We start from the raw sequence: 26,856 nt of genomic DNA, 5'->3' as shown, positions 1-26,856 counted from the left end.
CGACCGGGTCTCCTGGTATTTTTTATGGGAGACTCTGTTGAGGGTGGGAATTGGAAAGGGATTTCTGCAAGCCTTCAAAATGCTTTATTTCCATCTCACTGCAAGGCTTTTGGTTAACCGAGAACTTACAGACACTTTCAAAATAACGAGAAGTACACGGCAGGGCTGCCCAAGCTCACCGCTGCATATTTACAATATATATTGATCCCTTCTTACGCCAGTTAGAACGTAATAATGTTATCAAGTCCATTGTAACGAACTGTTGGAAAACCAAAGTTCTGGCATACGCCGATTACATTGCTTTGGTGACCCCCCATCCTGATGTAGCTATAGGCAAAAAAGAAATAGAGGCAGCGAAATTTGGCTTGCTCTCTGGGTATTCACTTAATCGCACTTAAACTCAAATCATTTGTAATGAGAAGGTTATGACTACTGATGATCGAGTAGTTCAAAAAGCAACATATTTGGGCATAGATATCACTGCAAATACTGACTGTATTGTTAAGGATAATATCGAGCCATTAATTGTAATAAAACCAAAACTAACGAGATTGCACAACTTACATCTATCATCCGCAGATGTAATATTGTCAAAATGCTGTCCTTTCCAAAGTTCTTGTATTTGCTGCGTGCAATTCCTTTAGAATTAGATACCAAATGTCTTAAAAGAATTGAAGACCTACTTTCCAGATTTATCTCGGGATATACGGAGCCTAGCAGAGCATTTACATTTCTCCCTTTACCCAATGAAAGGGGAGGGCTCACCCTACCAAACATCAGACTTTATTATTGGGCCACTACCATATTGTATAATTTAGTAAAAAAACAAGAGAAAACAGGATAGAAGAGATACCATCTACACTCAAGCTTGTTATGGGGATAGAAGCATGGGGGTGGGTCTGGCGGCACCTGAATGACAATCACTTCAAGAAAGTCCATTTTAAAACACTACAAGGCGGATGTAGGATTATTAAATCTATTCAGAAACTCATTGGGCTGGGCAGCCTGAATTTTTATACACCACTCTGTAATAATCCCATCCTGCCTGAGATTTTTAAAGGTTCTATAATAGAAAGATGGAGTGAAGTCGGTCTGACTAAACTTGGAGCTTTTTTTCTCCAACAGGGCTGGTTTCGTTTGAGAACCTTGGAGAGTAATATGGGCTAGATAGGAGAGATTTTTACAAGTTTTTACAAATTCGAGATTTTTTTGATCAAGAAAGGGGGTGGCCCGGTAGGGTTTTACTAATATTGAAATTATAGATAAACTTAAAAACAATAGAGATTTGTCTATAGGTGTGGTCTATGATTTTGTTTTAATTCATTAATGCCAGATGACATGGAAAGCCGAGCTTTAAAATGGAATGCAGAGCTTAGTACCTCAGAAAACTTATTTTTCCACTCAGCTAATTTAGCACAGAATATTTTAGTACCAGCCCGACTTCAGCACAATACTATAAATCTTGCTTCTCGTTTTATTACACCCCCAAAACAATTGCTAAATGGGGAGCAGGGAGAAGGACAGTCTGTCCTCGCTGCGCTCAAGCAGATCCTAGCCACATCTTTGCCACCTGCTTTGTACAAACTAAATCGAGAAATTACCAGCTTCTTCAATGAAGCCCTGGGGATTGTCTGCTCCCTTTCTCCAACTTTAATCGGACTCGGGGTAGATCAGAATTTACAGGGGAAGCCCGGAGAAAAAATAGTGTTTATTGGCATGGCAATCCTGCGTTTATGTTTAGCATCGGCCTGGCTGGATCCAAATCCACCAGGGTTTCAGCAATGGCTCTCCCGGCTACTTGCGAATTATATCCTGGAAAAAGCTGTTAATGCAAGGAGGAGACTACGCTCCCGAATGAAAGTTTGAGAAATCTGGGAAGTATCTCAAAACCTACATTTGAATCTGGAAAGTTACCAGAGGGTGATCAACTCCCAGGTGGGTTTGGGGGTGGAACATCGGAGGGGGGGAATTACAAATGCTGTATTCTTTTGTTTTCCTTTAGTTCATGATTTTTTTGTCACACATATTGTATGGTACAGTCGAATATACTGGTTCAATTAATAAAAACAAATAATGCCACAATGGTTGACATTTTTTTCGACTCCTAAGGATATCTTGAGAGCAGCTGTTTTAAACATTTTTACTTCTGTGGACCTTCCTGGAAGCCAGGAACCGCTGCGTAAGCAATGTATTCTATTTGAACCTTAAAACAATACACACAAATACAGACTCAAGTATACATCAAATATATACACAAAGTATGACATTTTTTTATTGACTTCACAGAAAATAAATTCACAAATATATAGTTTTGTATATGGACTTCGAACCAAGCTAAGGACACTACCTTGTTTTTAGCATCCAATTTCAAATTCCTTCACATTTATAGGGCATATTAAAATGTTCAATTTGGCTTTTTTTATGTATGTATCACTTTATCAATCTGCTAATTGCAACCTCATGAGAAGGCGTCATGGACCATCAGGCGTTTGTGGACCCCAAGCTAAGTACGACAGCTTTAGTGCATTCATCTATACAAAAATTGTTACCACACACACACACCACCCCATGAAATTGAGAGGTACCGAGTACAGACAGAGACAGAGAAGGACTACATACAGAATGTAATATTAACCCTTGTTCTTTTAACTACCTGTATGCAGTAGGTTTTTCATGCTTTTATTACACTATACAGAGTGGAATTATTAAACCTTAGGAGACTCCCAGCACGGTGAGGTCAAAGGCCCCAAGGCATCATCACTGTCTTATACCCCCCAGTGCTGCCCCTCCCGTGGTACTCTAAATATTTGAAAACAACAGTGAAATTATTTTCAGATTCATTTGCATATGTGAAGTATTAGCCAGTTACTTGGAACGCAGATTGTTTGATTTTATATTTATTTTTGAAACTATAAATTATCATGGGTACTCACAGCCTCACTTCAGCTTTCAGAAAACAAAACGTCTTATAGGCTGATCTGCCTTTGTACGTAGATATTTAGTTAGATTTTCTGCTGTGGAACACAGGGGCTGAGTTCTCAACTTTTGTTAACTCATACTTGCATCAGCTCAGATTCACTGCCCCCTCAGCTGATGACAACATTTTTCCATAGGCATATTTAGCAATTTGATAAAAGCACATCCATATTTAAAAGAAACTGGTAGGGTTAAGTGTTGTAAAGTAAGAATATATTGTAAATGACAATCCAAATGGCAAGCTAGTTATGTAGCCCTCCATTTAAAGTGATGTACAGTGTAACTTTATTATTAGTGCAATTGTATTCATATAGTGCTTACTACCCCTGACGAGGTGTTGAAGCAATTTTTGGCAAGTAGCATGCTACTCCAGAATCCAAAAGTGGATTAGCGGTAGATTAGTAGGGGGAAATCTAAACTGTTACTGGGAGTGGTGGAAGTACTAAACTTGTAAATCTGTTAATTGGATGAACAGGATGAAGGATGGATAGAGGAGGGAAGAATTTAGAAAGGATTATTTGGGAGTTCATACTACTAAAAGAGGTTTGGGAGGAATCAGAGACCCTGTTAGTTGTATGAATAGGATAAACAATGGATAGACATCGGAAGAGTTTAGAAAGGGGTATGTGGGAGGTCATAGTAGTAAAACAGTTTTGGGATGAGTCAGAGAGTGGAGTTAGGGGATATTTTGGAATAGGAATTGGATGAGTCATAGAGTGGTGGTTTTGTTAAGCAGTTTCTCCAAATTTAGCAAGACTGTGTATTAGATAAATAAAACTTCACCTATAGAGATTAGGTCTACCCATATCATCAGTAAATGATGTTGGTTCAGCTAGCTCACCAATAGATTTGTAGATACTGTCTGTAACTTCGAACATGACTACTCCGCTTCCCAAGAAATTAGTGGAAACAGATCTAAACCTTTTGTTTTTTGACTTCTGCATGCCCAAAGTTTTACAAAGAAAAGAGACAAAAATACATTTTCAAATGTTTATTGAAATTACCTAATCCTTGTAAATAAAACATAAACTGCGATTAATAGACAGATGACACATCATTGTTATAAGCATTTTTAAAATGGTGAAAAACACAAACAATGCAACCATGTTACTTGTTTCTAATGTTACTCCCATCTATCAATAATACTTCAACTCTAACGAGACCATGATAGAAATATCCTTCTGCCACACCCTGTTGGAATGACCTAACCCCATACCTTGGTGTAATGTCTCAGGAGGCCGGTCTCAGTGTATTAATCAATAAATCAGTGGTGGGTGCCCCCGATGCGACGTGCTTGGGTGGCAAGGGGGGGGCATAATTACATAAAAAATGTATTAAAAAATTATGACTTACCTGCTGCTGCGTCTGCTCCGTCTTTCTCCTCTCCCAATCCTCGACTGTGCAGGCTCCCAAATGCAATTCCAGGGCTTCTCTCATGCTGAAAATACTATTCCCAGCATGAGAGAAGCACTGGGATTAGTCTGGGTTCCCTGGTTTGCAGCTCTGACACTGCATGGGAGCCTGTGGCTTTTCTCCACTTGGCTGTAAAACACAGCCAGCTGGAGAAATGCTAAGTGTGCATGAAGGTTTGGCTTCCTAAAACGGCCAGCCACACTGTCATGCACCCTTAATAGTGCCCAAGAGGACAGCCCGGCCCTGCCCTCGACTCAGCTATCCAGCAGAGGCAAAGGTCATTTTCAATTTCACCATTGCCTCTGCTGGGTAGCAGCAGTGGGCAACGCTCCTCCTCCATAGCAGAGGAGCCATCCCTGGAATGTACACCATCTGAGTGGGCAAGTCTGCACGCATCTCTGCTTGCACAGCTAATTCCGGTGCAAAGCGCCTCTCACTGAGTTCATCATGGACACAGTTTAAATAATAAAACACTGGTCTAATCACAATCTGTGGGTGACATTGTTACATTTGCATGTATTAATATGCCTTTAAGTGTTACATCATGGTCGCATGCCAGTGCATGAGACAAGTTTACCTTTAAGTTAGTTCTACATTCTAGGGATAGCTGTCATGTGTTTATGACTGTTGGGATTGATTGAAAGCTGGGATTGAAGCGGTGAAAGATGCCATCCGTGCTGCTACCAATAAAACTGAATTAAATCTACTTCAACTCTCATGGTTATTTACAACAATTTTGGCGACTGAGGAGATCACCACCTGCAGCACGGATTCATTTAGGTGGTGTTTAGAACCCGCGTTAATTTCTACAATTTTCATCGTGTTTTCGTTGGAAGGAAACTACTTGGTATGTACTTTTAATAATTTTATATGCACCCTGATTGTACCAGCGGCTGTATTTGGTTAATGTGCTTTAATTGCACCTGCGGCAGTACTTTATTTTCATTTAAAAAAAATTCCTGACCCTTATTTGCTCAATTTACCGCACTTGTTACAAAGCGGCACAACCTGTAATTTGCGTGTCAATCGGACATTTCCGATGTGAACTCTGCTTCCGTAAATACAATTTTATGACTTCCTAAACTCATTGGAAACTTATTCTCCTATGTTTATTTTTGAAGCGAAGAACAGCCTACCGTTTCTTAGAATGTTCGTCTCTGTATCCTGGAACCTTGGTGCGCAGCTCTCTCGCAGCTGCTGATGACGTCGCTGATCTAACCTGGTGACGCTCATGACGCACGACGCTGCACGTCCACGGCCATTTTGTGTAGTTTCGTTACCATAGCTACACATACACGGAGACAAGGTCAGAAGCCTCATTTGTGTTCATTTCTCGATTTTCCTCGCATCAATCTCAATTTGGAAACGCTGATAAGTGGAAGTAAGAGATCTATTTTAATTTCGTTTTCTCAAACATCTTCTATATGGAACTATTATTTTGAATGCTACAAAGTAACACATAGTTTGGTATATTTTTAATTTATTCAATTTATTTGTTTTGAGCTCCATCCAGTTTGTCCTCCATATTTATATAAAATGCAGTTTGATCCTCCTACAACATTTTTGCAAGTGAAGGGTGATCCACCCATGCCTTGGACAAGGTGGAAGGAGGAGTTTGTGAATTATATGAGGGCTATTGATGGTGAAAGGATGGGTTCAGAAAGAAAAAAGAGTATTTTGCTTCATTGTCTTGGTTCGGAAGGACAAGAAATTTTTAGATCTTTACCTCAAATTATTTCTACCAATGAGGCAGGTGGAGACAATTTAAATCCCTATACTGAGGCACTTGCAAGACTTGAAAAAAGATTTAAACCCAACTTAAGCATTGCTCTTAAACGTTTTAAATTCTATACCAGAAAGCAGAAGGAAGATGAATCTTTTGAGGACTTTTTGACTTCTCTAAGGTCATTGAGTCTACATTGCAACTTTGGCACTATTACAGATGAAATGATACGGGATCAAATCATTGTTCACACTAAATGCAAAAAAACTCAAGATAAACTTTGGGTCATGGGTGATCTCAATCTAGCTGAAACCATTGCCGTAGCTAAGGCGCAGGAACAATCTGATGTGTGAATGAACACAGTAAAAAATAATTCGGAAAAGAAACATCTAGATGAAGAAGTGTGTGTTGTAAAACACAAACAAGGAACTAAACAAGAATCTTCTTTTAATAAAACTAAACAATTTTCTTTTCAAAAGAAAAATGAATTTTTTAACCAAAGTTTTCAAGGAATGTGTTATAGATGTGGTAACAAGTTTCACATTGCTTCTTTTCCAGGTTGTCCGGCGTTAAAAAGAGAATGTAATAATTGCAAAAGAATTGGACATTTCAGCAATATGTGCAGGGATAGACGTACTCAAGTACAAAATAAGGGAGCTGTGTCTGTTACTTCTGAAGAAACTGTGAGCAGTTGTAGGAGCATTAACACTAATGGTGAATCTAACATTGAGTCAGGCTTTGTAGTATCGATTGTTAATGTTCAGTCAAATTTTCAGCGTAGCTCACCGAAATGCAATTTTTCTATTTGTGAAGTTGATGTTTATTTAATGGTTGATTCAGGTTCTCCATGGACCATAATTACTCAGGAGTATTTTGAAAGCACTTTTGGTCATTCAAATAAGTTAGGTAATATTTATGAATCGGATGTGTCAGCTCTAAATTTTTCGGGTACAAAGATTGAAATAGTAGGGTTTTACAAGGTTGAAATTCAGTTCAAGTACAGGAAAGCTGATATTCAGCTATATATTTCAATTAAAGGGATCAATGTGCTGGGATGGTTTGACCAATGGAAACTAGGCATTCTGTTAAACCCCAGGGCAAAAGAACAGGTATCTCTGTGTGACGACAGCCTAATGAATACTGTTTCTGTAATTGAACCATGCAATAAACCCATGGTAAGTGTTGAAGGATCTGAATTGATCAAACAATTTGATACAGTTTTCTGTGAAAAAGTGCGGAAATTAAAAAACTTTTCACACAACATTATTTTAAAAAAGAACCATACATCTGTCATTCAAAAACTTAGAGGAGTTCAATTAAAACATAAGAGATGAATTAAAAACTATGTTGGATGATTTATTGAAGGAGGGAATTATAGAACCTATAGAATCATCAGAATGGGTTTCTCCCATAGTTTTAGTAAGAAAACCGGATCAAAAATTGAGGCTGTGTGTTGACCTAAGAGCGCTTAACTCCAACATAGTGATTGATTGTCACCCATTACCTAATATAAATGAGTTAGTGTCAATTTTTGATGGTGCAAAGATTTTCTCTACATTAGACTTAAGATCTACCTACCACCAGATTGAGTTAACGAAGGAGTCTAGAAAACTTACGGCATTTATAACACCTCAGGGCCTTTTTCAATATATACGCATGCCGTTCGGACTAGCGTCTGCTGCATCTGTATTTCAAAGGGTAATGTTTCATATATTCAGGGATGTAGATAAATATGTAAAATGTTTTCAAGACGATATTTTGGTATTTTCAAAAACTGTTAGTGAGCATGAATATCATTTACAAGAAGTATGTAAGAGACTACAGTCTAATGGCCTTACTGTAAAAGCACATAAATGTAAACTGTTCCAAGAGTCAGTAGAGTATTTGGGACATACCTTATCAGGCATGGGGGTATTTCCAAAAAGATCTAATGTGGAGGCTATCACAAATGCTCCGATTCCAGAAAATAAGGATCAGTTATTATCGTTTGCCGGTATGTGCGAATACTACAGCAAGTTTGTAAAAAACTTCGCTGATAAAATGGAACCTTTGAGAAGATTATTGAGACAGGGAGTTGAATTTTGTTGGTCGGATGTACAACAACAAGCATTTAATGAAGTCAAAGGCGACATTGTCAAAGCTCCAAATTTAAAACCATTTAGGATTAACAAAGAGTGTATCATCACAGTTGATGCCAGCCTATATGGTTTAGGCGCAGTGCTATCTCAGAGGGAAGGCAATGAGGAATGGAATGTAGCATTTGCGTCAAGAACATTGAATGAGTGTGAGCGTAAATATTCCGTGATAGAAAAAGAGTTATTAGCATGTGTTTGGGCCATTGAGCATTTTAGGCTTTATGTTTGGGGATCTAAATTTACGCTGAGGACAGATCACAAACCCTTGGTCAATATTTTATCGGTGGGAGGAGGGTGGAATTCCACAGCCAGGATCGCTAGACTAACCTCCAGATTGCAAGAATATAGTTTTGTCACAATATATGTACCTGGGAAGAAGATTGTTACGGCAGATTGTTTGTCACGCTTACCATGCAAGGTGGAAGTAGTCAACATAGTTAAGGAGTGTGATTTTGTGTTAGCCATAGAGGATGTGTTACAAGGGAAATTCAAGACCATTTCTGAATCTGATTGGAAAGAATGTGTTAAAAAAGATTCAAATTGGATGGAGTTATTGGATTACATTCAGAATGGTTGGCCTAATAAAAAATTGATCAGATCATAACTGATTCCTTTTCACAATGTCATGGATGAATTGGAATTGGATGGTGGCTTCATTTTTAAGTCTGGGAAATGTATACCGCCAGAAGGCATGCAGGACATTATTTTACAAATTTCTCATAGTACCCATCCGGGAATTTCGTCCATGAAACGGTTGGTTCGGTCTGTCTTTTGGTGGCCAGGAATCGACAGATTTGTTGACAGAACTGTGAGGGAATGTCAAGAATGTGTATGTAAAAAAAAGGATGCTTAAAGTGTATACTCCACCACTTAAAATTGTTAAATGGCCGTCGGTACCATGGCAGAAGGTTGCTTTTGACATATCTGGACCGTTCAACATTTTGCCTGAGTCTTCACGCTATGCGTTAGTGATAGTAGATTATCATTCCAAATGGCCTGAGGTGAAGTTTGTTCCTAGGGCTACCACTGAGAATGTTATTAGTTTTTTTAAAGAAGTGTTTACTAGAGAGGGATGTCCTGCTGTTTTGGTCTCGGATAATGGGGTTCAGTTGACGTCTACTGAAATGACCAATTTTCTTAAGAGTTGCAACATTATTCATAGGTTTACTTCACTATATGAACCGCATGAGAACGGCCAAGTTGAAAGGTTTAATCGTGTTTTGAAGAATTTTGTGGTGGAATCAGTCAAGTCTGGAACACATTGGGTAAGTTCTTTAAGAGAAAGGTTATGGACTTATCGCATCACGCCTCACACTGTCACTGAAGTAAGTCCTTTCAAGTTGTTCAAGGGTCGTGATCCAGCATCTAAAATGTTACCTTGGTGGTTGAAGGAGAAATGCAAACAGTTATCAGTAGATAAGATTAATCTAGAGGATGTTGCCAGACGTGTAGAGAGTAAGCAATTTAGGACTAAGGAGTGGTATGATAGAAAATGGAACACTAAGCCTCAAGAATTTCAAGTGGGGGAATGGGTGAGAATTCTCAGACCAGGTTTACTATCTAAAGGTGCTAGTAAATTTAGTGATCCTATTCAAATCAAAAAAGTATTTTCCAGCAGTGTGATGACACAAGATGGTAAATTTTGGAATGTTAAAAAGCTAGCAAAATGTACTCTCAGTCATGATGATAGAGTTCGATCCAATAAGTTTAATATTTTGGTTGGAAATGATTCCATTGCCCATAGGGTGAAAGATTCCAAGCGTGTTATTAATATACCTAAAAGGTATGTTAATTAAATCTATATGTTAAGTCTGAATTTACATGTTTAAGCCTTATTGTTTTGTATATAGTTATGATTTTGTGATTTCCAATTGTTTTAGTATTTCTTTTTGTAATAAGGGAGATGTGTTACATTTTCATGTATTAATATGCCTTTAAGTGTTACATCATGGTCGCATGCCAGTGCATGAGACAAGTTTACCTTTAAGTTAGTTCTACATTCTAGGGATAGCTGTCATGTGTTTATGGCTGTTGGGATTGATTGAAAGCTGGGATTGTAGCGGTGAAAGATGCCATCCGTGCTGCTACCAATAAAACTGAATTAAATCTACTTCAACTCTCATGGTTATTTACAACAGACATATAATAAGAAGTCTACTTAGATTGGTGGGAAAGAGTTGTCTCCTTCGAGTACATAATAAAGCAAGGTCATTATGTTCTAGTATGTGTCCCTGGAACTAACAATGCAGACTACAAAACAACGTCTACTAAAAAATATATGTGTGCATGACGTATTCTTGTGTTAGTGAATATTGCCATTCAGGCATTTGCTAGCGAGTTGCAAGCTAGGAGCTAGGCGAATCAGAGAGAGCGTTGCTGCGTTGTTGCGAAGCTGGAGCAGGCGGGATCTACATCGCTGATTCAGGCAGACCGGCAGGCAGAACGCATTTTCGCATTTTCGCCCGATTCCCGATTCTCGGAGGTGACGGACTGCCTTGGGCTCCGCGGCTCGACCTGCTGCGATAGCCCCAGCCCCACCCTTGTAGGAGCGCAGCCGGGAGGTGAAAAAGAGAGGTGCGGGTCGAGACAACAACACTGATTGAATCGCGGGATACGGGACATTGCACCGCGCCATCCTCGTACCACTCCGATCCTGCAATCATTACAGGTGAGCCGAAAGGCGGGCGTTGGGTGTCAGGAGCCAGGTGCCAGGCACCATACTGCAAGGGGTGGAGGAGAGGAGCGGCGGTACCTTGCATCCTGAACCCTGGTCGCTCGTACTCTGCCCACGCTCTGATATCAGCTTATCTTGGCTCCTCGCTCACAAGCCGTAACTGGGGACTGCACAGCGACGGTGGTGGATAATACTACTGAGACTTGCCAGTAACTCTGGGATTGCTGACCCTTGCTTATTTTGCCAGAGAGAACTTCGATCCGAGGTGGGTGCGGGACTGCGAGTCCCAGACGGCAGTGCGCACCGGAGACCTAGCGCACCTGGGACTCTTCCCGCCCCCTCCTCCCCGGCTTCTTATGACGGCTCGCGGCACCCGCTCTGCGGGTGCCGCTCGCAAGCCGTAACTGGGGTCTGCACAGCGACGGTGGAGAACAATACTACTAAGACTTGCCAGTAACTCTGGGATTGCTGACCCTTGCTTATTTTGCCCTAGAGAACTTCGATCCGAGGTGGGTGCGGGACTGTGAGTCCCAGGCGGCAGTGCGCACCGGAGATCTAGCGCACCTGGGACTCTTCCCGCCCCCTCCTCCCCGGCTCATAAAAACACGCCCTACGTACGCGCCTTGCGGTACGCGCGCGGGCGAAGCCCAGGCAAAGGGCGGGCCCTCTTAGGCCTTCAGAGGCTGAAGTAGGCTGGGCTGGGCCCATTCATTTTCAAAAAAGTGTTTGTTTTATTCACTTTTGTATTCTGTAGTATATCCGCGACTGCGAAAGAAATATTTCTTTGTTTAGTTGTTAGTTGTAGTCAAGCCTCTGAACTCTAGTATAGGAGCTAAATCCGATACCGGATTGTTTTAATATCCGCTTGAGTTTTTGTGCCTTTTTACTATTTTATTTCTGAAATGACAGCCAAAAAACTAAGGTCGGGGAGACTGTTGGTGGGAAGAACTTGCTCTAAGACCAAATCGAATCCTTTACGGAACAAGGACGGTCATGATATGCAGTCAAAAGGAAATTGTCAGTTATTCAGTCTACGGGAAAGAGGAAAGAATAAAATTGCCACAGTAGGGTCTAAGTCCGATGACATTGCCGAAAGAGGCGATGTTATTCAGGACCATACCACAATGAGGGGGCTCAGAAATTCTGTTGGTATAATTGAACAAGGTAATAAGGATGAGGGTTGTAAATCCCACATTAAAGAAAGTGAAGGTTTATCTAATTATTTGGCAATACTGGTGCCCTCTCCTCTAGTTCTTGGGGATAAAAACATATATGCTGCCAACCCCCCTATGGTTTGTCAGAATCCAGTTACAAAATAGTGGGTGCTACAGTGCATAATCTTCCTTCTGATCTCAGTGAATTTCCTTTAAAAGACGCTTTGGGCTCATCTTTGCCGAGGGAAGTGCGAAGTAATGATTCTATTTCTTCAGACTTAGATATGGAGCTCTGTAGGCGGTACATTGTTGAAGAATCTAGTAAGATTATTGATCCTTTAAAGACCCCGGGAGCACTTGTTCCATCTGGGCTTCAACTATATAGCAGCACTCTATCTAATAAATCTTTATTTAATATTTCTCAGTCAAATACTTCCATGAGTCCTGATCTTAACATAATGGGAATTGATCCTGTTCAATCAATTAGACTAGATAAACCTGTCTCTGACTCTTTATCTTCTTTAGAACATTTACTTTCTTCTATTTTAAAACTATTGGAAAAATTTGTTGGTGGTTCAGATTGTGTTCTGGAAACAGTAACTCAAATATTGAAGGTTTTAGTGAACAATAAGCAGGGGAAGGAATCTAGTCCAAACTTGGGACCTAGTTCTTCAGGGCCCAAAGCGAAGAAACACATGTTGATAGAGAATGAGTCTTCGAATGCGCTACAAGTTCTAGTCCGAGCAGGACCGGATGAAGACCCTTACTGTACTGATAGAAAGAAGTTAGAATCCCCCCTGAGAGTCCCCGTATCTAATTGTGTAGCAGAGCTCGATCAAGTAATTGAAGTTACGGACGATCCCGACACAAGGGTAGATAAAGATTGATTCCCCATTTTTAAACTGCAGAAAAATGATGAAGATGAGGGTGTACCGGACCCAGAAGAAAAGAGAAAAAAGGGTAAAAAAGGAACTCTAAAAAGAACGGGGGAAAAAAGAGGAAACCATTTCGGAGATTTGGAAAAAAGAGGCGGAGTAAAATCTATTTTGATGAGCAGTTGGAAATTTCTACTATAAAAATGCCTTGTCAAGCATCTCTAATTAAGTCTCCCCAAGATGAGATTCAGGAAGTAAAATTAGTTCAAGAGAAATTAACATCCACAGATCAAGAGGTAGTCCCAACATCGACTCAAATCGATTGTCTCACTAATATTATTCCCCCCTAACTAGTGTCCCTAATATTGAAACGGGGGGGTCTCTTAATTATATCCCCCCAGGGGAACAGAGGAAACCAGTTGGCCTTGCTTTAACAGCCCTTAACCCTCTAGCTAAATCATTCTCGGATACGCTGGGAAGAGAAGGGGCTCCAAAGAGACCTGCTGAGATTCTTAAAGAGGAAAATACTGACACACTTATTTTAGATTTTTTCCCTTTGTTTGATTCAGATTGTACATTAAATAGATCCCTGCTTCTCAAATGTTTTCAGGAGACCGCAGGTCTGAAATTAACACAAACCTCCGATATAGATACAGTAACAATCCTGAAAACAGAGGTTGGGACTTTAACAAGGGTAAAGTTTTATTCTAAACTTATTGTAAATCACATCCTTCAGTGGTCTGAAGGTATTCAAAGTAAAGGGATTGATGTCATGCCTTTTTTGGAGAATTTCCGCCTTGGTAGAATTGCTGATAAGTGTTCACTCCTCCAGGCAGCCCCTGGTGGTATTGTCCGGTCAGGCGGTTATGATGACCTAAAAATCTGCATTTCTAAAGACATCCGTTATGTGACACATATTGATACCTATCTTTCTTCTCTTAATAGAAACGCGGCCGAAGAGAGTCTCCACTGGAATTGGTTGCCTGGAGTGCTTTCGAGGAAACCTATAAAAAATTCTGAAATATATCCCCGTCTTTAGCAATGACCTAAAAATATTATCCTGGAATGCCGCTGGTATGAAGAATAATCCTGAAAAATTACAATTCCTTCACTCATTAGAGGCCAGTGTGATCTGTCCCCAAGAGACGTGGTGCACTGAGAAAATTTCGGTAGGAAGGGACTACTTCGTACTGGAGGGTAGAGCCTCTCCTTCTAAGAGAGGTCATGCAAGAGGGGGAATAGCATGTCTACTGTCTAACCGGATAAATTTGAATTTTTCCCATTATTTAGATCCTAGCAACCTTTTCCAGGCAGTAACGTTGTTTAAGCCTGATAATGCTGAAGTTTGTAAACCTATTGTTTTGATAAATGCCTATATTCCTCCAGATGCTTGTTTTAACTCAATTTTAAAGAAGGTCTTCTCTTATGTAAAGAAAACTGTTGAGAAGGTACCTGCTCCCCATATAATCCTGGTAGGGGATTTTAATTGTAAAATTTCTAATTTTAGTTTGTCTTTGTTTAGTAACAGGCATAAGGAGGAATCTCTGCAGATTCTCCAAGCCCTTTTTCCTGGGAATATCAAGACAAATAGGAGAGGGAAAATGCTCCTTGAAGAATTGGCTGAAATGGATGGGATTATTGTGAATGGAAGGCTCCCTTCTGATTCACCGGCGAACTATATACATAAATCTAATCAGAGTGAATCAATCTTAGATTATGTAATGGTGGAAAATTCTGCCTTTTCCCTACTGAAAGACCTTAAGGTCTCCCATACACCTTATAGTGACCATAAAGTATTAGCTTTTATTATAAATATAAATCCTCCTAAAATCGATTGTTGGTCTTTGAATAGTGATTTGGTCAGTTTTGGAGACAAATCGGGGAGATGTTATTGGAATGCTAGGACCGTGAGGGGTTTGGAGAGTATCCTTGATGCTGCAGTAAATGACTTGGTAAACTGGAGAGGATTTGAAATAGTGTGTTTTTTAGATTTTATGAAGGTGGTGATTTCTGTTGCTAAAAAATGTAATTGGAAAAGAAATACTAAAATACTTCCCCGCTCCCTCCGATTACTAAACATAGAAATAAATAAGCTAGTAATAGAACAATATTTGAATAATTCTCCTGAAAGATCTCGCAGAATAGTTTTATTAAAAAGAAGGAGGAGAAGATCGAAGGCTAAAATGAAAAAAAGATAGGGAGGACTCTTTTTGGAATAAATTAAGGGAGGCTGCTTCTAGAGGCCAAGCAAGACTATTTTGGGCACTCATAGGGGAGTGATGTGGTGCTAGGTTAAGTTCACTTCCAATTCCCATTGAAGAACAAATCTGGGTGGATTACATCACACATTTATACGCAAGTAATGGAACGGTGGTACCTGCAAGAAGAATTAATGAGGATAATCATGCTTTAGGTCCTCCTTCTGAAAAAGTTATTGAACTGGCTATTAGGGAACTGCGTTCCTCTGGGGCAATGGGACCGGATGAGCTTCCTATTTCGGTCCTAAAGCAAAATAGCGTATTGTGGAGAAAATTCTTCACCCGATGTTTAAACTTTGTTTCTTGAGTAGAACTGTTCTCCCCTCTTGGAAGGGGAGTATATTGATTCCCCTTTTTAAGAAGGGAGACCGGATGGCCCCACAAAATTATCGCCAAATTGCCCTTCTGGACGCAATTGGAAAAGTCTTTGCAAAGTGTCTCCTGAAGTTAATTCAGGATTGGGTGGATAAGAATAATGGACTACCCTTTGAGCAGACGGGTTTTCGCAAAGGGCAACTTAACGGCCCTACAAGTAATATCTGACAAATACATCAAGGTCCGAGGTGGGAGAGTTTATGCAGCCTTTATAGATTTCTCCACAGCTTTTGACAAAGTCGATCGTCCACTGCTGTGGAGGAAACTATCGGACCTTGGCATGCCATCTCTGTTAATGGATCTAGTCCAAGATCTTCATTCTGATACCTGGTGTAGAGTTCTTCAGGGAGGGGAAAGAGGTCTATCTCAAGTCATTCTTTCCGCCAAAGGACTAAAACAAGGTTGTTTATTGGCTCCATTACTATTTTCCCTATATATATCTGATCTTCCCGTGTCCTTATCCTTAAGTGAAGGTATTGCCCCTGTCTTGGGGGATAAACCAATTGTATGTTTGTTGTATGCAGACGACATATTAATATTGGACCTAACTCCAAAAGGATTAAATAGCCGTCTGCAGGCACTTCACATATATGCAGAGACTCTCCATCTGAAGATAAATATTTCAAAAAGTAAAGTCATGTGTATGACAGGAAAGAAAAAACAGATATATGGGAATTTTATGTGGTCGGTAGGTGGACATAAGTTAGAAGTTGTAAAATCATATGTCTTTTTAGGGAAAATAGTATCTGCTAATTTGAGTGATAAAGCCCATATAGATTATAACATTCGGAAGGCAATGGCACAAGGCAAGGGTTTAAGTGCGCTCTATAAATCCACAGGCAAAAGGCATTTTGTTTATCTGTTAGAGGCCTTCCTGTGCCTCCTTACTTTATGGTACCGAACTACTTGAACTAGGGCAATGGGGTTTCTTACATACTACGGAGGGCAGACTCTTACGATATCTAACTACGGTTAACAATGGCTGTACTGTGGCTACCCTTAGGCTAGAATTTGGTATGCGTAGCAGCTGGGTCCAGGGCCTTGCTGGGATAGTACGATGGGTTTCATGTCTGGCAAAGGGAAAACCGGATACTCTAAGATACCTTATACAAAAAGAACTATTGGGATCCCTAAAAGAGTATTCTCTAATTGTAAAAAACTTTAGAAGGGCTGTTGCTCTATTACAATTGGATGAATCAACTCTGTTTACGCTATCTACTCACCAGTTGTAGTCCACCCTAAGACTTGCTACATGGAATCTAAGTTTTGGGATGGATATGGATACCCTTATCCTAAAGAAAGGTGTCCCTTCGGTCATTGAATCTTACCTATTTAGAAACATGCAACCTTATGCTTTTTGGAACCTTCCTCATGGTATACGGCGTTTTTGGTTCCTTTTGAGGCAGGACCTTCTCCCTTTGAACAATTTATTATCCAGATGGTATGGTTCCTCAGCAATGTGCAACCAGTGTAATAATTCGATCCAGGACATCGTTCATGTTCTTTTTGTATGCCCGGCTCTATTGTCATACCGACGAAAGTGGTTGAGACCAATTTGCTTACAATTAAGTATTTCGACTGCCAGTTCTTTAATGGATGCCATTTATAATCCCCCTAATGAAATGTTTTGCTATAAAAAATTTAACTTTTTTAAATGCTTTCTAGACTTATATTAGTGGATATGAAATTGCTTTTTTGCTTCTCCACCGTATTTGAATGTAATTGTAATTTTCTTTTTATGTTGTTCTCTTATGTGGATCTCATGTGAGTTCCAAAATCATAAATAAATAAATTGAAATTGATGTGCAAACCATAATCTTGAAAATATGCTAAACTAAAAAGGAAATCTAAATTGGAAACCAAATATAATCCCAATAACATTTTGGTGAGGTTTTGGGAGATTAGTTAACTTTTTCTTTCTATGTAGTGGGAGGAAATAGGTTAAAATAATAAGAAATGATTGCACCAGTTAAACCACCTTTCCAACATTGAGGGCCTCACACACACATGAAAGGGGCCCGTTTCTACTACAGAGGTGCAAGAGCTATAAATTATTTTCTTTCTTTTGATTTCGACAAAGGACAGAATAAGCACACAAAGCATACACTGGGAGATCAACAAGTTGCAGCCAAAGCTCCTCTCACCAGCCATATCAGCATTGAAATTAGGCAAAGTATATCGCCATCCCCAAACAAAATGGTGGAATGCCGTAGCCCAAGTGCAGGAGCATTACAGCCCCTCTGATGCAGGGACGCCCCCATCCTTCAGAGGAACCCTATTCAGCTCAAGACCTCAAAATATTTGTGAGATAGTTTCAGGGACCCCTCACCGCATTCTGCCATATGGCTGGATCGAAAGAGGTTTGCAGGTTTAGCAGCACATTATTGGGGCTGATACTTGAGTGCCAAAAACCAGAAACTCAGTTTTGCTATGGTTAAGCAGGAAGATATTGGTAGTCATCCATTTCTTTGGTACAGAAGATGCTAGATATGTTTCAAAGTTATGAAACAGGTCCACTGATTTCACCATTTAGGAGCACCTCTGAGCCTCATTGTAAGCATGTACGTATATAATATTTTTATAGTGTGAACCTAGCCAAAATGCAACAGAGCACTGTACATGGTAAAGACAAGCATAAAGTCAACAAGTAAGAGGAGATGGAGCTGGATTAAAGGTGGTTAAAGCATTGTGATGTGATGTTCCTTAAAGAGGTGAGTCTTCAACTCTTTTCAAAATTGGACCAGCGTGGGGGCAGTCATGATGGGTATGGAGTTGTGATTCCAGAATAACTAATGCTGTGCTGTTCAAGTGCTGCTCCTGCCTTGCTACTTCACCTCTTAGGTTAAATATGGTAGGAAATTGATGTCTTGCACAAGTTTGCATTTCATGCTGTTTTCACAAGTGTGTGCTCCTGCCATCACCTAAAGATCACTAGATGAATCTACTGCTTAAATATTCAATAACTAGGAGTACCATGGGCTATTCCTTTTGTCTAATCACTTTTTTTTCCTTTGAGTACCCTGTCCACATCATAGGTCCCATTGCTCCTGAGTGTATTGGATAATGAGCTCCAGGTACTATAACTCTGCTCCTGGTAAGAGAGTGAAGTACACAGGTTCTAGATAGGTCTGAATAGAGGGCAGGAATTTACATACATGTATTTGCACATACAATTTGGTTTTTTATGCGGAAATACCTTCATCTTAGGGTCTCTATCTAAAATGGCAAAAATGGTAATGGTTATGGGATGTTTTTTTCTGCAGGGAAACATTATTTCCCCTTGGACAACAGCAAAAAATAATTGAAGGTAAAAATGCATTTTTAATATATGGAAACAAACATAAATCAGCTGGAAAGATAGCTCAGTGTGCTGAAGACTTAGTGTAAACTGAAGGTTATCCTCACTATTCCATGATGAAAATCAGTCGTATGTAAATCAAAATTTTGATTGAATTCATATCAAATGTAATTCAAGTAACACAGGCAGTCAATATGAGTTTTGTCACGGTGAGTATGCTACCATTGACTTCATCAGGGCGTAAGTCTAGTAATTCGGTTACCAGTAATTAATGGCTAGCATCCTGTACTGCTCCTCAAAGTCACCCAAAACATCAAGAAATGATAGTTCAAGATGTAATAAATATCCATAGAATGGTACACCTCAGGAAAAGTGTATGGTCAGTTTAGTCCCTACGGGCAAGTGACACCTGGAAAAAATGACATGTGGATTACAAATGATTTGAATCATTGAAGAGTGTGGCCAATCTTCTTTTTACAAATGAGTCTGGGTTAGCTACCAGAATTGGTAGGTGTGGAAGTGGCCACCTTCCTCTGTTTGGCGTTCACCTATTTCTCGATATTACTTTGGAACAATTTTCAATAACAACGGATTGAAGAGGTGAGAGCCAAAAGTTTCTCTTGCCACTCCACCAGGAGTATATATTTCTTAAATTGTGTCAGATACATCTTTAGTTCACAATAAAAGGACTGGAGCACAAACCAGGCAAGAGTAAGAGCTCACCAGGCACAGCTCTACTTAGGGGACACAGGCCCCTTAGTCCTCTATTTTTTCAACAGCATTCAATACGGTCCCGCATCCATTGCTTCTGTCACGTTTGGCCAGGATTGGGCTGTCAGGCATTGTGTTGGAATGGCTCAGCTTCTTTTTGGAAGGTAGGATTGAGCAGATCTGGATTCCACCCTTTTCCTCCTCCCCTCAACCTCCTGGTTTCAACGGGTGTCCCACAGGGGTCTGCCCTTAGCCCCCTCCTATTTAACTTCTATATGACTCCTCTGATATATTTAGCAGAGGAGTTGGGGGCTAAGGTGATGGCATATGCGGACGACACCAAGTTGCTTTTCACCTGGGATAAAGGGGCAGGCCCAACATTACCTAGCCTAAGTTTTGAACTGGATGGCGGATGCACAGCTCAAATGCAATGAAGGGAAATCGGAGATTCTGCTAATTGGCACTTTTCCTTCGAATTTCCGAGAGCAGCTTTGGCCTCCCGACTTCCCATGTCCAACCTCCACGGGGAAACCGGTAAAATATCTTGGGGTCTGGTTTGATGAAGAGCTTTCCTTTGCGACACATATTAAGAAGCTGGCCGTTGGTTGTTTCGGCCTGCTTAAATCGTTTAGAAGTTTCTTTCCGCTTCTGCCAGCTGTGGCCAGACAAACAATTAAGTGTGCGCTGATTATGTCGCAGCTGGATTATGCTAATGCCCTCCTTGCTGGCATCCCGGGCTACCTGTTGAAGAAGCTACAGGTGGTCCAGAACACCGCAGCCAGATTGTTGCCGGGTCTGTCAGCCAGGGACAGTGTCGGGAACCCACTGCGCCTTTAGCAGCCAGAGTGAAATTTAAACTATTGATAATGGCCCATCGCTCGCTTCATGGATGTGGTCCTCTTTATCTACAGAGGTGGGTGTCCTTTTATGCCCCTGTGCGCTCTCTGCGCTCTGCATCTCTATTCCTTGCCCGAGTCCCACGTTTTAAGCGGCAGAGGATGGGTGGTGGCTCCTTTTCAGTGAAGGCAAATACTGCTTGGAATGCTCTCCCGCTGGATCTGCGTACTATTCAGGATCCAGTGGTATAAAAAAAACAACTCAAAACACATCTTTTTATCTAAAGTCCACTACCGCACCCTACTAGACTCACGCCCGGATACTCATGAGTAGCCGTGCGCGTAATACATTCATTTAACATAACACTTAATTTTGCTGCTATTGCTTGATGGTCCAGCCTGCTGCAGTCAGCCATGAAGAGTAGACAAGCAGAAGGTGAAATCGCCAATCTGCTGGGACATGGGTGTAGTTTCGGGGCCGCTGGCTGCAGTTGTACTCATACGTGGCTTTAGACAGGCATGACGTGCACTTATAGAGGGAAGCATTTGGGTGGGAACACACAGTCCATGCAGTCACCAGTGTGCACAGGATAGACAAGAGTGGGGACAGAACGTCTGGTACAGCTATAGTGGGAACAGAAAGTGCAGTCACGTCTTCCATCAGGCAGTGAGAGGAGGGATGCACCTAGAATCAAACCACAGACTTGTGCACATCCCCTCGAGCCTGAACAGATGAAAACACAGACCGGCTGCGCACACAAGCAGAGATCTGTGTGCTGCCATGAACCTGGAAGCTTTGAAAGGGAGGTGGAGTTACCGCCGTCCTGCATTGTACTGCAGGACTGCAAAAAGCAATTGTTAATCCCACGATGGCTTGAGGCACTGCGACGCCTGCCCACTACAGAAGCAGCAGACACCTGTGTAAACATCCCAGAGGCTAAAAGGTAAGTAAAGGAATAGGAAAGTGGGAAGGTATAGACCTTTGTAAGTGTAGTGCTATATTATGAAGTATTAATGTGAAAGCTTCAAATATTAAAGAAATACACATTTTAAGGGACTTTGTACGTGATGTTTGTTGTATGATGTACCCAAAAAACATTTCAAGGCTCGGCTCATGCACGCCTATAAGCTCCGAGCTAAGGGCTCCCTGCAAAATTATTGGCTCGTCTACCTCTAGCCTGCACTTGAGGTCTGAAGAATTGCCCATGACATGGAGTAGCGGTGAGGGGGAAGTGATATGGTTGAACCTGTATTTTGGGGACAAGAGCATAAAGGCGGTCTGGTAATAGAAAGCAAAACAACAGAGTATGTCGCCTATTTGTTCATACTGAAGTGGGGTATACTGTAAGAGAAAATGTTTCGCACTAAACAGCAAGCTTTGTCTACAGTTAACAACATTGCAACGTTTAATATTGAATCTACCCAATGATAATGGGAATCATTTAGCCCAGAAGATACATTTAAGAGTGAGCATTGAAGCCTCTTATTAATTCTTTGTCTATTCATGGAGTCACCGCTAACTAACAGAGTCGAGAACTGTCAAGCCACTGAGGTGATAACCCTTCACTAGCACCCCAGACCCTTCACTCTCTAAGGAACTCGGCACTTCAGGTACTCCGCGCGATGTCCCGGTGTGCCTCCCCCCCACACACCGGCAATCGCACCAGAATATACTTGATGGTGCTCGCTCTCCAGATCGCCTCCGCCCGACTCATCCTGGACATCCCCCGACGCAGCCACATCTCCGGCCACCTGAGGGACCTGCACTAACTCCCCGTCAGCAAGAGCGATAGCTTGCTCATGCTTACTTTAGAAAATCATCTGATGCAATGTAATACTCAATTCTTTTTCCTGATCATCTGCTTTGTGTTATATAGGGGAAATTTCTTCAGGAGATTTGGACTTACTTTAGTCTTTCTGTACTTCTATATGATTATGTTGAGATTGGTCTATGATTCTAAATGTATAATTAAACTCTACTAAACTCAGATTAAGTTATCAAGTGGGTTATTGTGCGACCACATTGGTTACACTGTATTGAGATGTTAACCAGTTATAGTTTACTCCCTTTATCTCTTATGCAGCTGTAACGATTCATCAATCTGGAGATAAATGTTTGAGTGGGCCCGAGCTCCATCATCTGGCAATAGTAACTCTTTCTCCCTATCTGACCCTACTATATCAACCCAGTGTTCCAAACAGTCCTGCTTAACTGGCATATGTGCTTTTCCCTACAGTATTCTGACCTCCTCTCTCCCGCCCCCGGTCACTGTAACCAGTCCACTGACCCTCTAGTGTCTCACTGTTGCCCATAACCCTCTCCCTGTATACCACATTGGGAAGCATGTGCTTTTTGCCACATTTTGAGCACTCATGAAGGTATTTGCAATACTCCTGCGAACATTGCCCCCTATTAAAAAACCAATATGCACCTGCCATCCCCATCTGTCCTCCCCCGTCATACCCACAAAAGAGCTTGTAAATGACCGGCCAGCTGCTCGCCACATAAGATGGAGGCTGGTTTCTCCGGCGTCATAGTTTGCAAAAACAACTCTGTTGAAAAGAAGATAGTGACTCGTGAATCAGGCAAGCTCAATACTCGTTTATGTGGCCATCCACTCTCCTCAATGCTTGAGTCTACCAACATTCTACAGTGAACGCAAGAGGGGAGAGTCCATAGGGAAAGAAGGGTAGAGGGGTGGAGGAAATGTACCAAGTAGGTAACATTGGAAAGAGGGAAGATTACAACAAACTCGTAATCCAACTGGCCTCACACTCCATCCTCTATTTCCGCAAGGCCAGCCCAGAATTCCTCATCAAAATACACCCACACACTTTTGCAGTAATCTCTTGTGTAGATAAGAACAGACGTTGCCCAACTATCTATGTTGACATGCACACTGGACCTATTGGACAGCTCATCTTCCTCCTTCTTTAAACCCTCCTTTGCCTGTATCTTGTGATATAGTAATTTAAAGAGTTCTGCTTACTCTCCCTTACAAATACGCTTCTTAGTGGCAGCTATTAAATGTGCCCCTAAGTGTTTTGTAATCGCCATGTACGACATCTTCTTCCTCACCTCTTTGCTCTCTTTTTTCTCTCCATCCCCCACTTCCCTACCTGGAGTCATCACTATGGCCTAAGACTTTTAAAGGAACCCCTCTTTCACTACACCTTCTCCCCCATGGCTTCTATACCTGTCCATTGATCCTGCACATACTTACCCTTCAATAACCTGGGACAGCACCCACCCTGAGCTTGCGCTTCAGTCCTGCGGCCTGGACCCCCACTACTACAACCCCCCTCCCAACTCTGCCCATGTGACCTTCCATACCTGACTTTAAGATCGGGCCCATGCCAAAGCAGCGACCTGATGCTGCAGTATTCCTTGTTTGACTAGACCCTGTTCTTGTTCCTACATTCTGCAAAACACCAAAACTGTCCTTCCAATTAGTCACACCCTATCCCCTTTGACCTAAGGGAGGTGCCGCCCAACATTCATTCACATGATCACCCTCATCCACAAACTCACCATCATCCACAATCTCACCTTCTTCCACCTCCTCCTGATCATAATCCCAATTCCAATCATTTTCTCCAAGCCCAAAACTATGCTCTTCACTTGTGCCCGGCACCTCCCATCCTCACTCCACCATAACTAAATTGTTCTTCACATAAATCCTGTGAAGGGTCATAATCCTGCAAGGCAGACATATAGTCCTGCCCTTGCCTCGCACATGTCTAATCCATCGCTGTCCCAGAGCTGGCCGCAAAAATGCACGCTTTATCTTCAGACCGAGGTGGACAGGCCGCACCAGACTCTCCTTGTTGTCTGAAAAGAAGCACCTCAGCTACACCTGCCTCAAGCCCCTGGCTGGCACTATACGCGCCCTGACATGCTTGCCTGGGAAACATGGGTGTGATCATGTGACACCACACCCACCTTCCTGCCCCCATCCAGAAAACCCTCACCTCCCAACCATACCATGTAGCGTGACCTGGAGGCAGGAGCCAAGAACCCATCGCTATCACTCCCAAAATGCCTCTGCCCCCAGGCACTAAAACCCCTTGGTCACCTCTCAATGTTAATAATTACCTGCATCCTCCCTTGCCTCCAGAACTCCCCCTCTTGCTATAGGTAAAGCTGCATGGTCCCCCTGCCCTGACACTCTCTGTCTGACTTGGCCAAGTGCATGGGCTGTATCTCCAACCCTTATAGCAGCCCCTTAAGAATCATTGGCAGCACTGGAGGGGGTGAGCACCGGCCCAGAAGGCTGCCTCGCCCCACCTCCTGCCCAAGCTTCCATTGCCTGCTGTTCCTGCAAGGCCTGCCTGTGAGTACTCAAAAGGTCCATCGGCATGCACTGAGTCGTTATGGCCCTGCCCCTCAGCACGTCACTGTTTTCTGCTCCTGTGTGGGCCATAGGAGTCACCGTGCCTTCTGGCCGCACACTCACAGGCAGGCCCGGGACCGCTGGAGCCGTAACATCAAGGCCTGAGTCCACCACCTCCTTTCTGGCAGGCTCACCAGCAGGCCCTCCCAGAAATGGTAAGGCCAAAAATGTGGGTTGGGCATCCTCTTTTACCCCTGCGAATGGAGGGTTGTACCGCATCCTGGATCACTTGGCCCTTTTCCCTCCACACACTACTGAAATCACCCGCTTAAAACCTATATAAGCTCCGCTCCGCACACTCTGGGCCAATAACTGCTCCCTCGTCCTTGGATCCTACCACCTGCCTAGCTTGAATCCAGTGGCACAGTGAGCACAAGACCAATTTCTGGGCATACCCTTCCCACTTGGAAAACAAAAGCAAAACAAATTATGGATTTAGGCCCAGATCCCTTGAGGTGAGTGTTTGACCCTGTCCAGCATTCCATTAATCAGTGGTTCTTTTTGCATTTGTTTTTGAGGACTGTGGCAGCAGAAAAACCAGAGGAGGGTCTGGGAGATTTACAGGCAAGAAACAGCATCAGTAAATTACATTAGACTTACTCTTGACAAAGCCCACAAAGCCGAACATCATTCCTTTCCCTAAATTCCTTTTTTTAAATCATAGCATGTAATAAGGAGAGTCAGGACAATCTAGAGGAAGGGCAGATAGTAAGTCAATGCAGGTGCCCTCAGATCAGGTTTTTGCCACTGGCACCTACTTTCCCAGAGATCGATCTAGATAGGGTGTGGATTGTGCAATTGCACCACAGAAGGCATAAAGAGGAGATTTTTCTTAATCCTCCTCAGGTGTCATACAGGAGAAGTATCATAATTTAGAGATGTTTGGAGTTCCAAGAGAGAATAGATACCAACTAGAAGACTCAACCCAGGGGGTGGATAAAGGGACAGTTTTGGCTGAAACATTGCCTATGCAGGCTGGTGTGCTCCCTTTGATTCAGGCCGGAGCTGCAGGGGCTCAAAGAACACTCAAACAGATCCTAAGGGATCTGAATCAGTGAATGCAGAGGGGGTTCTCAGCATCCAAATATAATCAAAAGGGAATCCAGGGAGTTTGTCATCCCCTGGAGGCGAAGCTAGATGATGTTTGTAAGATGTCTAAGGTGCTTGAGGTGAATGTGGAATGGTTGGATCAAGAGGTTAGAAGGAGCTCCGATGACTTGAAGGTACTCAAGTTGCAGAATCAAACTTTACAAGATGATTTGTAATGGTTGGAAAATCACGCCAGAAGGATCAATTTCAGTATTCTTAGTGTACCTGGAGCTGTTGAAGAGGAGCGACTTGAAGGGCTTTGTGATTTGCCTCTTTGGGAGGGGGGAGTTCTGAAGAAATACAAAGGAGCCTTAGGAATCCCTTTAAGCGGCCAACGGGCCGAGGCAGACCTAGGATGATTTTGATACATATTTTTGTCATATAGCATTTAGGAACTGATCCTTAGTTTAACCTTGAGCAAGAGAAGTTGGCTGCGGAAGATTTTTCATATACTATTAGTTTATACATATACTGAGTATATAGTGGGGAAGTGAGGCGCAATGATTAGAGCAGCAGACCCTGATGCAGAGGTCTGGCCCGGGACCAGGGATCAATTCCCGCCTCAGCGGGTCTTGGGCTCAATTTCATCGGACCTGATAATTCTCGCCTCGGTGTCTAATCTAATCATGGGTCCCACTCTGCAACTCTGGGCAATAGCTTGCTTAATCTCCACAACGGCCCCAACAGCGCTAGGATGCCCGGCTTCACCTTGGGGGTGCCCAGGAGTGGGCGCTTCACAGGGAAAAGCCAGGAAGGGTTCCACAGTGGTATGCGAACAAGCGCCTTGAGACCCCTTCGGGGGTGATACGTGCGCTATACAAGTACTACATTTACTGAACAGAGGCAGTGGGCGATGGGGGCGCTGCAGAAGATGGGAGCTAGGGTCCAATTGAGATTTCCGGCCATGTACGGAGTTATGTGAAACACAAGATCAGGTGAACTGAG

The sequence above is a fragment of the Lissotriton helveticus genome, chromosome 2_2 (assembly GCF_964261635.1).
Source record: "Lissotriton helveticus chromosome 2_2, aLisHel1.1, whole genome shotgun sequence".
NCBI classification, from domain to species: Eukaryota; Metazoa; Chordata; class Amphibia; order Caudata; family Salamandridae; genus Lissotriton; species Lissotriton helveticus.
This window is presented reverse-complemented; position numbering follows the sequence as displayed.